Source organism: Gopherus evgoodei, unplaced genomic scaffold (genome assembly GCF_007399415.2).
Source record: "Gopherus evgoodei ecotype Sinaloan lineage unplaced genomic scaffold, rGopEvg1_v1.p scaffold_117_arrow_ctg1, whole genome shotgun sequence".
Lineage (NCBI taxonomy): Eukaryota > Metazoa > Chordata > Testudines > Testudinidae > Gopherus > Gopherus evgoodei.
Window position 1 is genome coordinate 77,555 of NW_022059780.1, and position 12,555 is coordinate 90,109.

The 12,555-nt window shown below is 53.0% G+C and overlaps 2 non-coding genes across 2 annotated transcripts; one reads left to right on the top strand and one right to left on the bottom strand.

Annotated features, from left to right (window-relative positions):
- Positions 1-668: 668 nt before the first annotated feature.
- Positions 669-762, bottom strand: TRNAI-UAU. The gene is made up of 2 exons: positions 725-762; positions 669-704 (listed from the first exon to the last, which is right to left on the bottom strand). It is a non-coding gene; the product is annotated as a tRNA-Ile (tRNA).
- Positions 763-10,102: 9,340 nt separating this feature from the next.
- TRNAR-CCU lies at positions 10,103-10,175 on the top strand. The gene has a single exon. It is a non-coding gene; the product is annotated as a tRNA-Arg (tRNA).
- The last annotated feature ends 2,380 nt before the right edge of the window (positions 10,176-12,555 follow it).

Sequence of the window (12,555 nt, forward strand, 5' to 3'; positions counted from 1 at the left end):
TCAAGGTGCAGAGAATCCTCCAGCAAGTGACCCGTGCCCTACGCTGCAGAGAAAGGTGAAAACCCCCCAGGGTCTCTGCCAATCTGCCCTGGAGGAAAATTCCTTCCTGACCCCAAATATGGTGATCAGCTAAATCCTGAGCATGTGGGCAAGACTCACCAGCCAGCGCCCAGGAAAGAATTGTCTGTAGGGATGTGAGGTAAACGCTCTGTGGTGTCAGAGCTGGGTAGCGAACACAGGGGAACAGACTCTGTTGGTGTATAGAGATCAGCCTGACTGGTGTGAAGGGCTTTGGAATCTGCTTGCTTGGAAACTAACCCCAGTAAACATCCCTTTGTCTGCACTTCGGACTTCTGGTCTTTTGCTGCTTGCTGTCTGTGTGACAAGAGCCAGGGAAGTGGGCAGGGGAAGGGAAAGCCCTCTAACAATGGCTCCTTGCTCCTCTCCCTCCAGGCTCAGGGGTCAAGGATGGGCAGGACTTGAGGGATCCTGGCACAGGGGCTGGTGGGGGAGAAAGGATTGTAGATTCTGACCTGCACTCTGGAGAGGAGGTAATAAGTTAAGGGGGCATTTTTGATTCCTACCCTGCTTCAATGTCCCCAGGGCTGGAATTCTACATTCCACAGGGCCAAATGAGGGGGTGAAGCCATTTGGTTAATGAAAACCAGTGCTCCAGGTGAGGTTTGAACTCACAACCTCAGCATAGCTCCTCTCAGCACTGCCCTATAAGTACTGTGCACTAACCAATTGTGCTACTGGAGCACCTATTAATTGTTAGTCTCTCAGTCCCCTAGGTTGATAAAGGCGAGGAGTGACCCCAAAACATTCTCAGTGGGGTTAGGAGCCGGTATCAACAAGCATTGTACTTGGTGGGGTGGATTCTTCTTAAGGCTTCCAGGCACCATTTCACCCTTTTGCTCGTCCCTGTGTAATAACAGAGCTGATTAAGACTCACTGTAGAGTCTTGCTGCAGACCAACAGATCTGAAATCACTGATCACCAGGTCTAAGCATTAGTCCTGCTTTGGGACAGTGTCTCTCATCCAACAAACTGCCCAGTCTGCGCTAGCAGTGAGGCTCCCTCACTAACAGCTGAAATCAGGGAGAGCTGTGTGAAGTGCAGGGCCCCAGGGGTGCCTGAACAGGGGCGAACAACACCCCAGGACTTTTAAAAATGGGAGGGCTCTGCCTTGCCACTTTGTAATGACCGTAAGGGTGAGTGAGGGTGGGGAGGGGGCCGAGAGCAGTGAGCGGGAGGAGGGGTCTTGGGGGAAGAGGCAGCGTAGGAGTGGAGGTGAGCTGGGGCAGGGGGGTGCAGGGAGAGGGCTGCCCGCAGAAAGTAACGGGGGTGGGGGCATGCAGGGGAACTGCTCCCTGTCCCAGCTCACCTCTGCTCCGTCTTCTCCCCTGAGCACGCTGCCCCCGCTCTAATTCTCCTCCCCTCCCAGGCTTGCCACACTAAACAGCTGATTAGCACCGCAAGTCTGGGAGGCAGGAGAAGTGGAGCGGCGCCAGCGTGCTCAGAGGAGAAGGCAGAGCGGAGGTGAGCTGAGGTGGGGAGCTGCTGCAGGGGGGACTGCCTGGCTCTTTGCCATGGCCCCTGCCCCTGCTCCGCCCGAGCCCTGCCCCCCCGCCCCTGCACTCACTGCATGGTCCACTCCTCTGGCTCCCAGCCATGCTGCCGGCGAGTGCTGTGGGGCGGTTCCCCCCTCCCCCCAAACTTGGGAGCCAGGGGAGCAGAGCAGGCTGAGGCCCCAGGCCTGCGTGGGGGGAAGCAGAAGGGGGCTGGTCCCAGGCCGCTGTGGGGGACAGGGGGCTGGCTACTTCCTGCAGGAAGTGGAGTGACCCGGCCCCAGCCTGCTATTGCACAATCCCCAGCCATGCCGCACAGCGTGCCCCGAGAGGGAGTGGTGGGCCAAGCAGATGATCCAGCACGAGGGGGTCATTCTCACTGGTAGCTGTCCAGTGGCAGTGAGTTCAACAGGCCTTGGCACATGCTGTGTGGGGCAGGAGGTCCTTGTATTTGGAGCAGTGGGAGTGAACTGCGTGCAGTTGTGTCTCTGAGCACAACTGTGAATGTTATGGTGTGTGTGGGGGGTTATTGTGAGTGTGGCTGGGGGTGTGATTGTTTCTCTCTTTGGGGGTTGGACTAACATGTCCCTCTGGGTGTGTTGTGTGTGAGTGTTCTTGGGATTGTGTGAGTCCCTTTGCGTGTGTGTGTCAGTCACTTGCTGTAGAATACAAAAATCCTGCAAAGCCATTTCCTACTGGTTAGCCCAGCAACACACTGATACAGTGTCACAGACGCACAAACACACAGAGCAGGGCTCAGCAGAGGGCAGCAGGGACACACACGTCTCCCCTGGGCCAGCTTGGACAATTTTCCATCACTACCCAGCGCAGTGCTGGTGCCCCCACACGGGGTGGGCAGTGACCGGGCAGAGGGGGCAGATGTGCTGGATCTGTAAAAGCAGCAAAGAGTCCTGTGGCTCCTTATAGACCAACAGACATATTGGAGCATGAGCTTTCATGCGTGAATCCCCACTTCGTCGGCTAGATTCAGAAGGAAGCACTTTGGGAAAATCAGTCAAGGCCCTTAGCAGAGCTGGGACACGGACCCAGTGACCCCTACACCACCCTGGGAGGGCAGTGGGGTTTAGTGGTCAGAGCAGGGAGGGCCTGGACACCAGGACCCCTGGGTTCTATCCTTGGCTCTGGAAGTGGAGGGGGACTAGAGCAGGGGGACTGGGATCCAGAACTCCTGGGTTCCATAGGGGAGACTTTTTCCCTGTGCTTCCCTCCCTAGAGAGCCCAGCCCAGCCCCCTAGTGGAGACTGAGCAGGAGTGGGGGGAGTTGTTCTCCCACTTTGGAGTTATGATTCAAACTCCTCCCCCAGGGACTGTGACATCACAGAATCTGCCCCCCCCCAACACAGAGAAAACTAGTGGGGTTAGAAGGGTTCTAGCTGCACCCACCAGACACCCCCTATCATTGCAAGAAACCCCCAAACCTACTTGCACCCACAAAACACCCTCTCAGGGTATACGTCCCCTGCTAGGACAGGACCTCTTGCTCCCACCTCTTTTCTTATCACCACAAGCTGCTCCCAGCCAGGCACCACACCCCATTCACACACCTTTTGTCACTGCGTAGCTCAGTGGCAATCACTGCCCTGAAGTGACTCCGGTGCAGGCACTCCCCACACGAACTCCCCACAGATTCTGTCCACACACAGAATTCTCTCTGCCCGGCTCCTTCGGTTCATCTCGCTGCTCTCCCTACTGCCGCCAGCCACTGCTCATCTGCATAACCCCGCCCATGGACACGTGACACCTTCTGTCCTGCTGGTTTCAAGTGAGTGAGTTGCCCTTGGGGAGTGAGCAGGTCACAGCCCCAGCGCACATCAGAGCTCCAGCCAGGGCCGGCTCCAGGCACCGGCTCAGCAAGCAGGTGCTTGGGGCAGCCAAGGGGAAGGGGCAGCACGTCGGGCTCTTCGGCAGCAATTCGGCAGTGGGTCCCTCGATCTCTCTCGCAGGGAAGGAGCTGCCACCGAATTGCCGCCAGAGAAGAAGGCGACGCAGTGAAGCTGCTGCCGATTGTGATCGTGGCTTTTTTTTCATTTTCCCGCCACTTGGAGCAGTAAAAACCTTGGTGCCGGCCCTGGCCCCAGCACATGTCACAGCTACGTCATAGCACGTCACAGCCTGGGGCAGGGAGATATTGGGGGAGGAGATGGGGGGAGGGAGATACCCATGCCCATAGACCCATAGGGGCAGGGGATATTGGGGTCAAGAGGAGAGAAGAGGGGTTGGCAGAGACCCAGCCTGGGGTGCAGGGGAAATGCGGTGGGGTGGAGGGAGCTGGGGGACAGAAGAGACACATGTGGGTGGTGAAATGTTGGTCCAAGGAAACTGAGTCACTCCTAGGACATGCTGTGCAGGAGGGAGCACACGGACAGGGAGAGAGACCCAGCCCCATAGAGCCCAAGAGGGATATTGGGGGCAGGGGAGGGGATGGAGGGAAGAGAGACCCAGCCTCGTAGACCCTAGAGGCAGTGGGATATGGGGGGGCAGGAGAGGGGATGGCGGAGGAGAGACCAATCTCCATAGACCCCCAGAGGCAGGAAATGAGGGGAGAAGGGAGGGATCCAGCCCTCTAGACCTGTAGGGGCAGGGAGATATTGGGGCAGGAGAGGAGAAGGGGGGTTGGCAGAGACTCAGCCAGGAGTGCAGCAGAAATGGGGTGGTTTGGAGGGAATATGGAGGAGAAGAGACACATGGCAGGACACATGTTGGGACAGGGAAACTGACTTGCTCCGAATACATTCAGAGCAGGACAGGACAGAGGCAGATCATGCTGATCCCAGGGTAATTTCAGGGGGTTTTGATTCCCCACTCAGCCGGTGGGCTCACCTCTGGGCTGAGGAGACCTGGGGTGGGGCGGGTGCAGGGGCTGTGTGTGTGTGTCAGGCTGGGGGAGCTGCCTGGGCAGAGGTGCTGGAACTGGGGGTGCTGCAGCAGCCCCTGGCTTGACGTGGTTTCCATCACACCCAGGGGTTACAGTTGGTTCAGTGGCTCAGCACCCCCCACTATACAGATTGTTCTGGCACCACTGGCCTAGGGTCACTGTCTAGTACCGTTTGCCGCCCTGCTCAGGGCCTGCCTGGCTCTCCTAGAGCAGGGCGAGAGCCAGCTCTCCTGGGGCAGGGCTGGTGAAAGCTCTGGACAGATACTAACAGCTCCGGGGAGCCTGGACAAATATTAGTTGGACAGAGGAGCCTGGGGCAGTTTTATCAGAGAGCAGAAATGAATCCCGAACACAGCACTGGAGCTGCAGTGCTAGGGGTGTGTGCCTGGGTCACCTGCACTGTCTCCCTTCACCCCCTCATGGCATAACAAGTTCCCTGCAGAGAAGAAGAGGTGCGGGAATGAGGGGTGCGGCAGGTGCTGCAGCACCCCCCGTCTTACTGTGAAAAGCTCCAGATGCTGTGGGAACAAGGCCAACATTATTGTGTGATTCCAGAGAACCCGGGAGCTGTGCTGCCCCTGTGTAGTGTGAGCGGGAATTGCACATTTTCACACTGCTTGTGAACACACCTGGGTACGGTTCACAGGCTTTCAGCACCCCCACTATAAAAAGTGAGAGAGCCCCACTGCACAGAAGTGCCTGCTTAGCCTGCTGCAGACACTGCCCGGCCTCTGGCCTGCTGCTCTTTCTATACCACAAATCCTGGGCACTGAAGAGACGGATCAGAACGTCGAATTCGGGGCTTGCCTACAGGGGGACACTCAGCAAAATGAATTTTGATTGGCAAAATGTGTGACTTGAAAGTGGATTAGTTAAATGGTATTGAATCCCTCACTAACCCAATCACCGAACTGACCTTACCTAGAGCATTAGAGTGTAAAGCTATTTCTTCACAGTTTGTGAGAGAAAGCTTCATACTCTACAGTCTTCACCCCTCTTAAAATGAGAGCTTCGAGGAGGTTGCAGAGAGGTCCTCTGTACCTGACTTGGTTTCTGGATTCTCCTGTTCTTTACCTTCTTCGGCTGCTGCAGTGCTGCTTTTCTCTCCTTCACCATCTTGCAGCCTCCTCCTTCTCTTCCTGTTCAAAAAGCAGCAGCAGCAGTTGCTCTGGTATCTTAGACCTTGTCTACACGAGAACATACTTCAGTATAATTTACGTCGCTCGGGGGAAGGGTGTGAATAATCCACACCCCTGAGCGATGTAAATTATCCTGATCTAAGCACCGTTGTAGAGAGCGCTGTGTCGGCAGGAGAGCTTCTCCCACTGACAGAGCTACCGCCTCTCGTGGCCAGTGGAGTAATGAAGCTGATGGGAGCAGCTTAGAGCTAAAGCTTTATTGACTAGGAAAAGAAATGAGGAACTTATTTACCAGTTTAAAGCCAGTAAACATACACACAAAGGAGTTACAGTCTAAGGTTTCAAACAGCAGTAGAAGCTGCTGTAACATGCAAGCTCTGTATGTCCCTTAGGGCTAACCCTGGCCAAACAGCCGGGATCCCTTGCTTATGCTTAGAAGTTGCACCATCTGCCTGAAGTCCAAGCATAGGGGCAGTTTCTTACTGTGTGTGTGTGTGTATATACAATCAACCAAGTCTTTTGTCCACCGATGATCCACAGTGACTTGTCTGATGTCTCAGTCAGGGCCTTCTCTTGTTGGAAAAGAGATGACTCCTTTCCTGGTAAACTAGCATTTCACACTTGGTAATGCTTCTCTCCTGACTCGGGGCAGGGGTGGCGGGGTGGCGGCAAGGGGGTTTACAGTTTTAGTGCCAACACTTATATATCACCTTATACCATGGGATACAGCTATTATAGGTGAGAATGATGCATGCAGCAACTTACAAGCTTTTCATAAAGTCTAAACACAAAACACATTTTTATAAATCTAAAACGACACTAACAAACAGGTGAGCAAGACTAGTTTCCAGTCATGCATTTGTCACTTCTCAGTAAGGCCTAGAGGCCTTGGCATGAGCTGGCACCTGGTCTGCCAGTGTCAGAAGAGGCTCTTCCATCTTATCCCCAGGTGTCCCCCAGGGGTCCGTAGTGGGACCAGTAATGTTCAACTTATTCATAAATGCTCTGGGAAAAGGGGTAAACAGTGAAGTGGCAAAATTTGCAGATGATACAAAACTACGCAAGACAGTCAAATCCAAAACAGACTGCGAAGAGCTACAAAAGGATCTCACCAAACTGTGTGACTAGTCAACATAATGGCAGATGAAAGTCAATGTTGATCAATGCAAAGTAATGCACATTGGAAAACACAATTCCAAGTATACATATAAAATGATGGAGTCTAAATTAGCTGTTATCACTCAAGAACGAGATCTAGGAGACATTGTGGCTAGTTCTCTGAAAACACCCACTCAACGTGCAACGGGATGTTGGGAATCATTAAGAAAGGGATAGATAATAAGACAGAAAATATCATATCACCTGTATAGAAATTCATGGTATGCTCACACTTTGAATCCTGTGTGCTGATGTGGTCGCCCCATCTCAAAAAAGATAGATTGGAACTGGAAAGATTCAGAAAAGGGCAACAAAAATGATGAGGGGTATGGAACAGCTTCTGTAGAGACAACTAAAGGGGGTAAGATAGAGGTCTATACAAGCATGACTGGTGTGGAGAAAGTAAATAAGGAAGTGTTATTTAGTCCTTCTCACAACACAAGATCTGGGGGTCACCAAATGAAATTAATAGGCAGCAGATTTAAAACAAAGAAAAGGAAGTATTTATTCACACAGCCAACCTGTGGAACTCCTTGCCAGAGGATGTTATGAAGGCCAAGACTATAACGGGGTTCAAGAAAGAACTAGATAAATTCATGGACAATAAGTCCATCAATGGCTCTTAGCCAGCGGTGTCCCTAGTGAGCCTCTGTTTGTCAGAAGCTGAGAATGGGCGACAGGGGATGGATCACTTGATGATACCTGTTCTGTTCATTCCCTCTGGGGCACCTGGCACTGGCCACTGTCAGATGATAGGATACTGGGCTAGATGGACTTTTGGTCTGACCCAGTATGGCCGTTCTTACATTCTTATCCCATAACCACTTAGTTTTCTTTAGAGCCTTTGGTGAGAGACCCTGTCAAAGGCTTTCTGAAAATCCCAGTTCGCTATATCGAATGAATCATCCTTATCCACCTGCTTGTTGAGATCCTCAAAGAATTCTAGAAGATTGGTGAGGTACAAGTTCCCTTTACAAAAGCTGTGTTCACCATTTCCCAACAGAGCCTGTTTATCTGGATGTCTGATCATTCTTTACTCTAGTTTCTACCAATTTGCCCATTGCTGAAGTTAGACTTACTGGCCCGCAATTGTCAGGATCACCCCTGGAGCCCATTTTAAAAATTGGTGTTACATTAGCTACCTGCCAGTCGTCTGCAACAGAGGCTTGCTTCAGTGGTAGCTTGTGTGCTACGGCTAGTTGTTCTGCAATTTAAAATTTGAGTTCCCTCAGAACTCATGGTTGAATGCCACCTGGTCCAGCTGACTTCTTCCTGTTTAATTGAACAATTTGTTCTAAAACTTCTTATACTGGGATGGTACCTCAGATTTGTCACCCAATAAGGAGAGCTCCAAGGTGGGACTCTCCCTCCTGTCCTCTGCAGTGAAGACCATTGCAGAGAGTTCATGGAGCTTCTCTGCAATGGCCTTGTCTTCGTAGTGTGCTCCTTTGTCAGCTAGTGGCCCCACCACCTCTTTGGCAGGCTACCTGCTGCTGATGTACGTAAAAACATTCTTATGCTTAGCTTTTGTGTCTTTAGCACATTGCTTCTCAGATTCTTTCTTGGCCTGACATCTTAGACTTTGACACTTAACAGGCCAGAGTTTGTGCACCTTCCTATTATCCTCACTAGGATTTGATTTCCAAATTTTGAAGAATGACTTTTTGCCTCTAACAGCCTCCATTACTCTGCCATTTACCTAGAGTGGCGTTCTGCTGGTCCTCCTATTGTTGTTTCTGATTTAGGGCAAACGTTTCATCTGAGCCTCTAACTGCAGCATTTTTAAAGGGTCTGCATGCTGCTTGCAGGCACCTAACACTTGTGACAGCAGCTCCTTTTAATTTCCATCCAACCATCTGTACTTATGCCGATAGGTTGACTTTAGGTCTTTAACTTTGAGCGGTAGCTGAGAAGATGGTAAATCGGACAGAAACCCGTTCAACAAACCTCTTCATTTCCTTGTTATTTCCTGATTTCTTTATTCATCGCCTTTTCCTTATTTCCAGGCTGAGGCGGCGGCCTGCCAGGGAGCTCCCCGGCACCTCTGGCTGCCTGGGCTGAAGGCAAGAGGCAGGCCAGGGCGTGGCTAGGGCCTCCTGTCCTGGCCTGAGGCTGCAGTGCTTCCTGGTCCCGGCAGGCGGCTGCTGCGGGAGAAGATGAGGGAGGCTCTCGGGGCGCTAGGTAGCGCTGTGTGGCTGTCAGGAGAAAGAGCCGAGGCTCCCGACTCGACCTGCCATTGACTCGTGTGGCTCTGCGCGCAGTCAGCCGTGGCGGGCCAGGCTACAGACGTGACTCAGGCTTGGGCAGCGTGGCCGCTGTTTCCTGACGAGGCATGAGGCAGGCCAAGAGCTTTGCACAGCGTACAGGGAAGTGGGAGGGAGGAGTCTTCGGGCCGGCGTGTCTCATCCATTTCTCACTTGCTGCTTGGACTGAAGTGGGAAAGGAGCGAAACATACATGACTGAAGATTCGGCACTTGGGTTAAGCCCTAGTCCCTGACATGGCTGCTCAGAGATGGGCTTTAAGGCGCAGCCCCCACATGCTTCCAGCCAGCAGGTGAACCCACTGTGTCCAAGAGGGAGCCTTTGAGGTGGCAAAAGGGGGACATCATAGTTCCCGGCAGACCTTGAGGAGCCCGCAAGGAGGCTTCAGTGGCATCCCTGGGGGAGCATAAACTCCCCCTCCTTTCCCCTTTCTGTGCCCATAACACAGAGCTTGATTAATCAAAACCCTCTTCTGCCAGCACCAGGCCTCCTTCTTCTTACACTGGGCCTGCAAGCGAGGGGGCAGCTTTCACAGCACCAAAAGTCTAACCTGTGAGGCAGCCTGATGCCCGCAGCCTGCTGGGGAGCTCCCAGAAGTTATTAATGGACAGAGACTCCTCAATGCCCTTAGTAACAAGGGTTTGGGGTTCATCGAGGCCAGTAAGGGGGTCACTATGTCAGCCCTGTAACCCTGGGTGTCAGGTCATTGTGCAGCTTTGATCTAGAGCTCTGATCCCAACAACTGACCAGTAGCCCACCTGGTTACTCCTTACAGGCTGACCTTACCCCCCTTCCAGCCCCGGATTTGCCCCCTAATCATCCTACTGCCACTCAGAGCCACAGATGTGGAGGTGCTGAAGGAGGGAGGGGTGACTCTAGGGTGGGGTTCTTCTCTAAAGATGGCTGGTAGAAAGGTGGTGCTCAGTTCCGTCAGTGACCTGCCCAGTTGCCTCGCTGCCAGGGGATGCAGACATTTCTGTAAGGCCATTAAATAGGATATTTGGCTTCTGAGTGAATGTGAGGAATATGCAATTATGAGAGGGAATTTCCACCTCTCTTTCACATGCAATTAAGAGCCCCAGTGGCCTAATGGATAAGGCATTGGCTTCCTAAGCCAGAGATTGTGGGTTCAAGTCCCATCTGGGGTGACAAGCTGCTTTCTTCCTGTATATTGCAAAGAAACCTGGTGTTATTTTCACCAAGGAAGCTGGGAGATGTTTGAACACCAAGTACTGCAGCTTGGGAACAATCCCCCAGAAATGGCATCTTCCACTCCACAAATGCTTTCTAAACCCAGCAGTAGCAAACAGTTAATACTAGTGTTTGTCTGAGACTAGAGTGAAGGGAAGTGTTTACTCCAACACCTCAGTGAAAGAGCAAGGCCGTACTGAAAGAGAATGGGTCTGTCTGGAGGCAAAGCAGACCTTGAGAATGAGCAACAGTGTGAAAAGAAGAGGTTCAAGTGTGTAAGTGTTACTTAGGTTGGTCTGACAAATTTCAAGAAAATCCCAATGCTCGTAGACTGGTGCAGACACTGGCTGTTTCTGATCTTTTACGGAGAGTTCATTGAGAAATATTTTCCTTAACTATGTTATGGAATATTGGGTGGTCTATGAAGGCACCATTCTTCCTGCTTTTGCCCTTTGAGACAACACGGCTACATGGCATGCGGCCAATGCGCACCTTCCAGTCAACTACTAGAGAAGACAACACAGACAGGGGTGGCAGCAGGGCAGACTGGAGCTCCACAGAGATGGTGGGACCAGGTCTCATCAACAGGGAGGTGGCCACCCCAGTATGCACAAGGCTGAGGAAGTGTGGTGTGTGCTTCACCGTGCCCCTACTCACTGCACATGGTGGTGGTGGTGGAGGCCAGTTACTCAGGTAGGTTGGTCTGGCAAATTTAGGGCTTGGCTACACTTGCAGATGTAGAGCGCTGGGAGTTAAACCAGCCCTCGGAGACCGCAGCAGGGAAAACACTGCTGTGTGTTCACACTGTCAGCTGCAAGGGCACTGGAGTGGCCACATTAGCAGCTCTTGCAATGCCACACAGAGTAGTGCAGTGTGGTAGCTATCCCAGTGTGCAAGTGGCTGCAACGTGCTTTTCAAATGGGGTGTGGGGGTGGAGTGTGACAGGGAGTGTGTTGTGTGTATGTGGAGGGAGCGACAGTGTGTTTGGGGGGCTGAGAGTGTGTCAGCATGTTGTCTTGTGTGTTCGGACAGCAGCAGACCCCGCCCCCCATACACGCACACAACAGCAGCATTCCACCCTAATAGTTGCTTTGTCCCAGAGCAGATAAGCAGCCGGCTGTCAGAAACAGAGCTTTGAAAGGGGATATCCGCATGCCTGCAGCCCATTTCAAAACAATGACCAGAGTGGGCACTTGACTTCAGGGGATTATGAGATGTTTCCTGAGGCCAATCACAGTGCAGTAACCCAACACGTCATCCACCCTGATGCCCGGCCGTTTCAGCCGAGGCACAGCGAGCTTTATGCTTCTCATGGAGGAGGATTACCAGGAGCGCTCCAGCTGCAGAGCCCAGGTGCTCCATGTGCCTTGCCAGTGTGGACACCTCAGGAGTTAGGGCGCCCAGGGCTGCTTTAATGCACTCTAACTTGCAAGTGTAGCCAAGCCCCTAGACTTGCGACCTGACACCTAGGGTTATAGGGCAGACATAGTGACTCCCTTATTGGCCTTGGGGAACCCAAAAACCCTTGTTACTAAGGGCATTTAGGAGTCTCTGTCCCTTAATAACTTCTGGGAGCTCCCCAGCAGGCTGCGGGCGTCAGCCACCACCTGCCTCACAGGTTAGACTCTTGGCGCTGTGCCAGCCGCCCCCTCGCGTGAGGGCCCAGTGTAAGAAGAAGGAGGCCTAGTGCTAGCAGAAGGGGGTTTTGATTAATCGAGCTCTGTGGTATGGGCACAAGACTCTTCCACTGTGTCACTCTGCTGGCTTCTCTTCAGCAGCACCTAGCGGCCCTGGCTCCAGGCTAGTGCCTTGTGAGCTCTGGCACTGGCGGGAAGAGTCGCAGGGTGCTGGGCAGCAGTCTTGGCAAACCAGCTGCTGGTAGGTGTCTCTGTGGTATCATGTGTCAGTGAGCTCAGCTGTTAATGGAAAGGAGGGGGGGTTATGCTCCCCCAGGGTTAGCACCTGAAGGCTCCTCCTGGGCTCCTCAAGGTCTGCTGGGAGCCGGGAAATAACCCTTTTGCCGTCTCGAAGGCTCCCTCTTGGACACAGTGGGGTCACCTGCTGGCTGGAAGAGTGTGGGGGCCAGCCTGCAAAAGCCCATCTCCGAGCAGCCCAGCCAGGGTCTTATGCTTAATCCAAATACAAAATCTTCATCGCTGCCTAATGTCCCGAGAGCCTCCCTCGTGTTTTCCTGCAGCAGCTGCCTGCCATTGTGGGTGGGAAAAGGGGACCAGGAAGCACTGCTGCCTCAGGCTGGGACAAGAGTCCCTCACCAAGCCCAGACCTGCCTTTTGCCTTCAGCCCAGGCAGCCAGAGGTGCCAGGGAGCTCCCTGGAA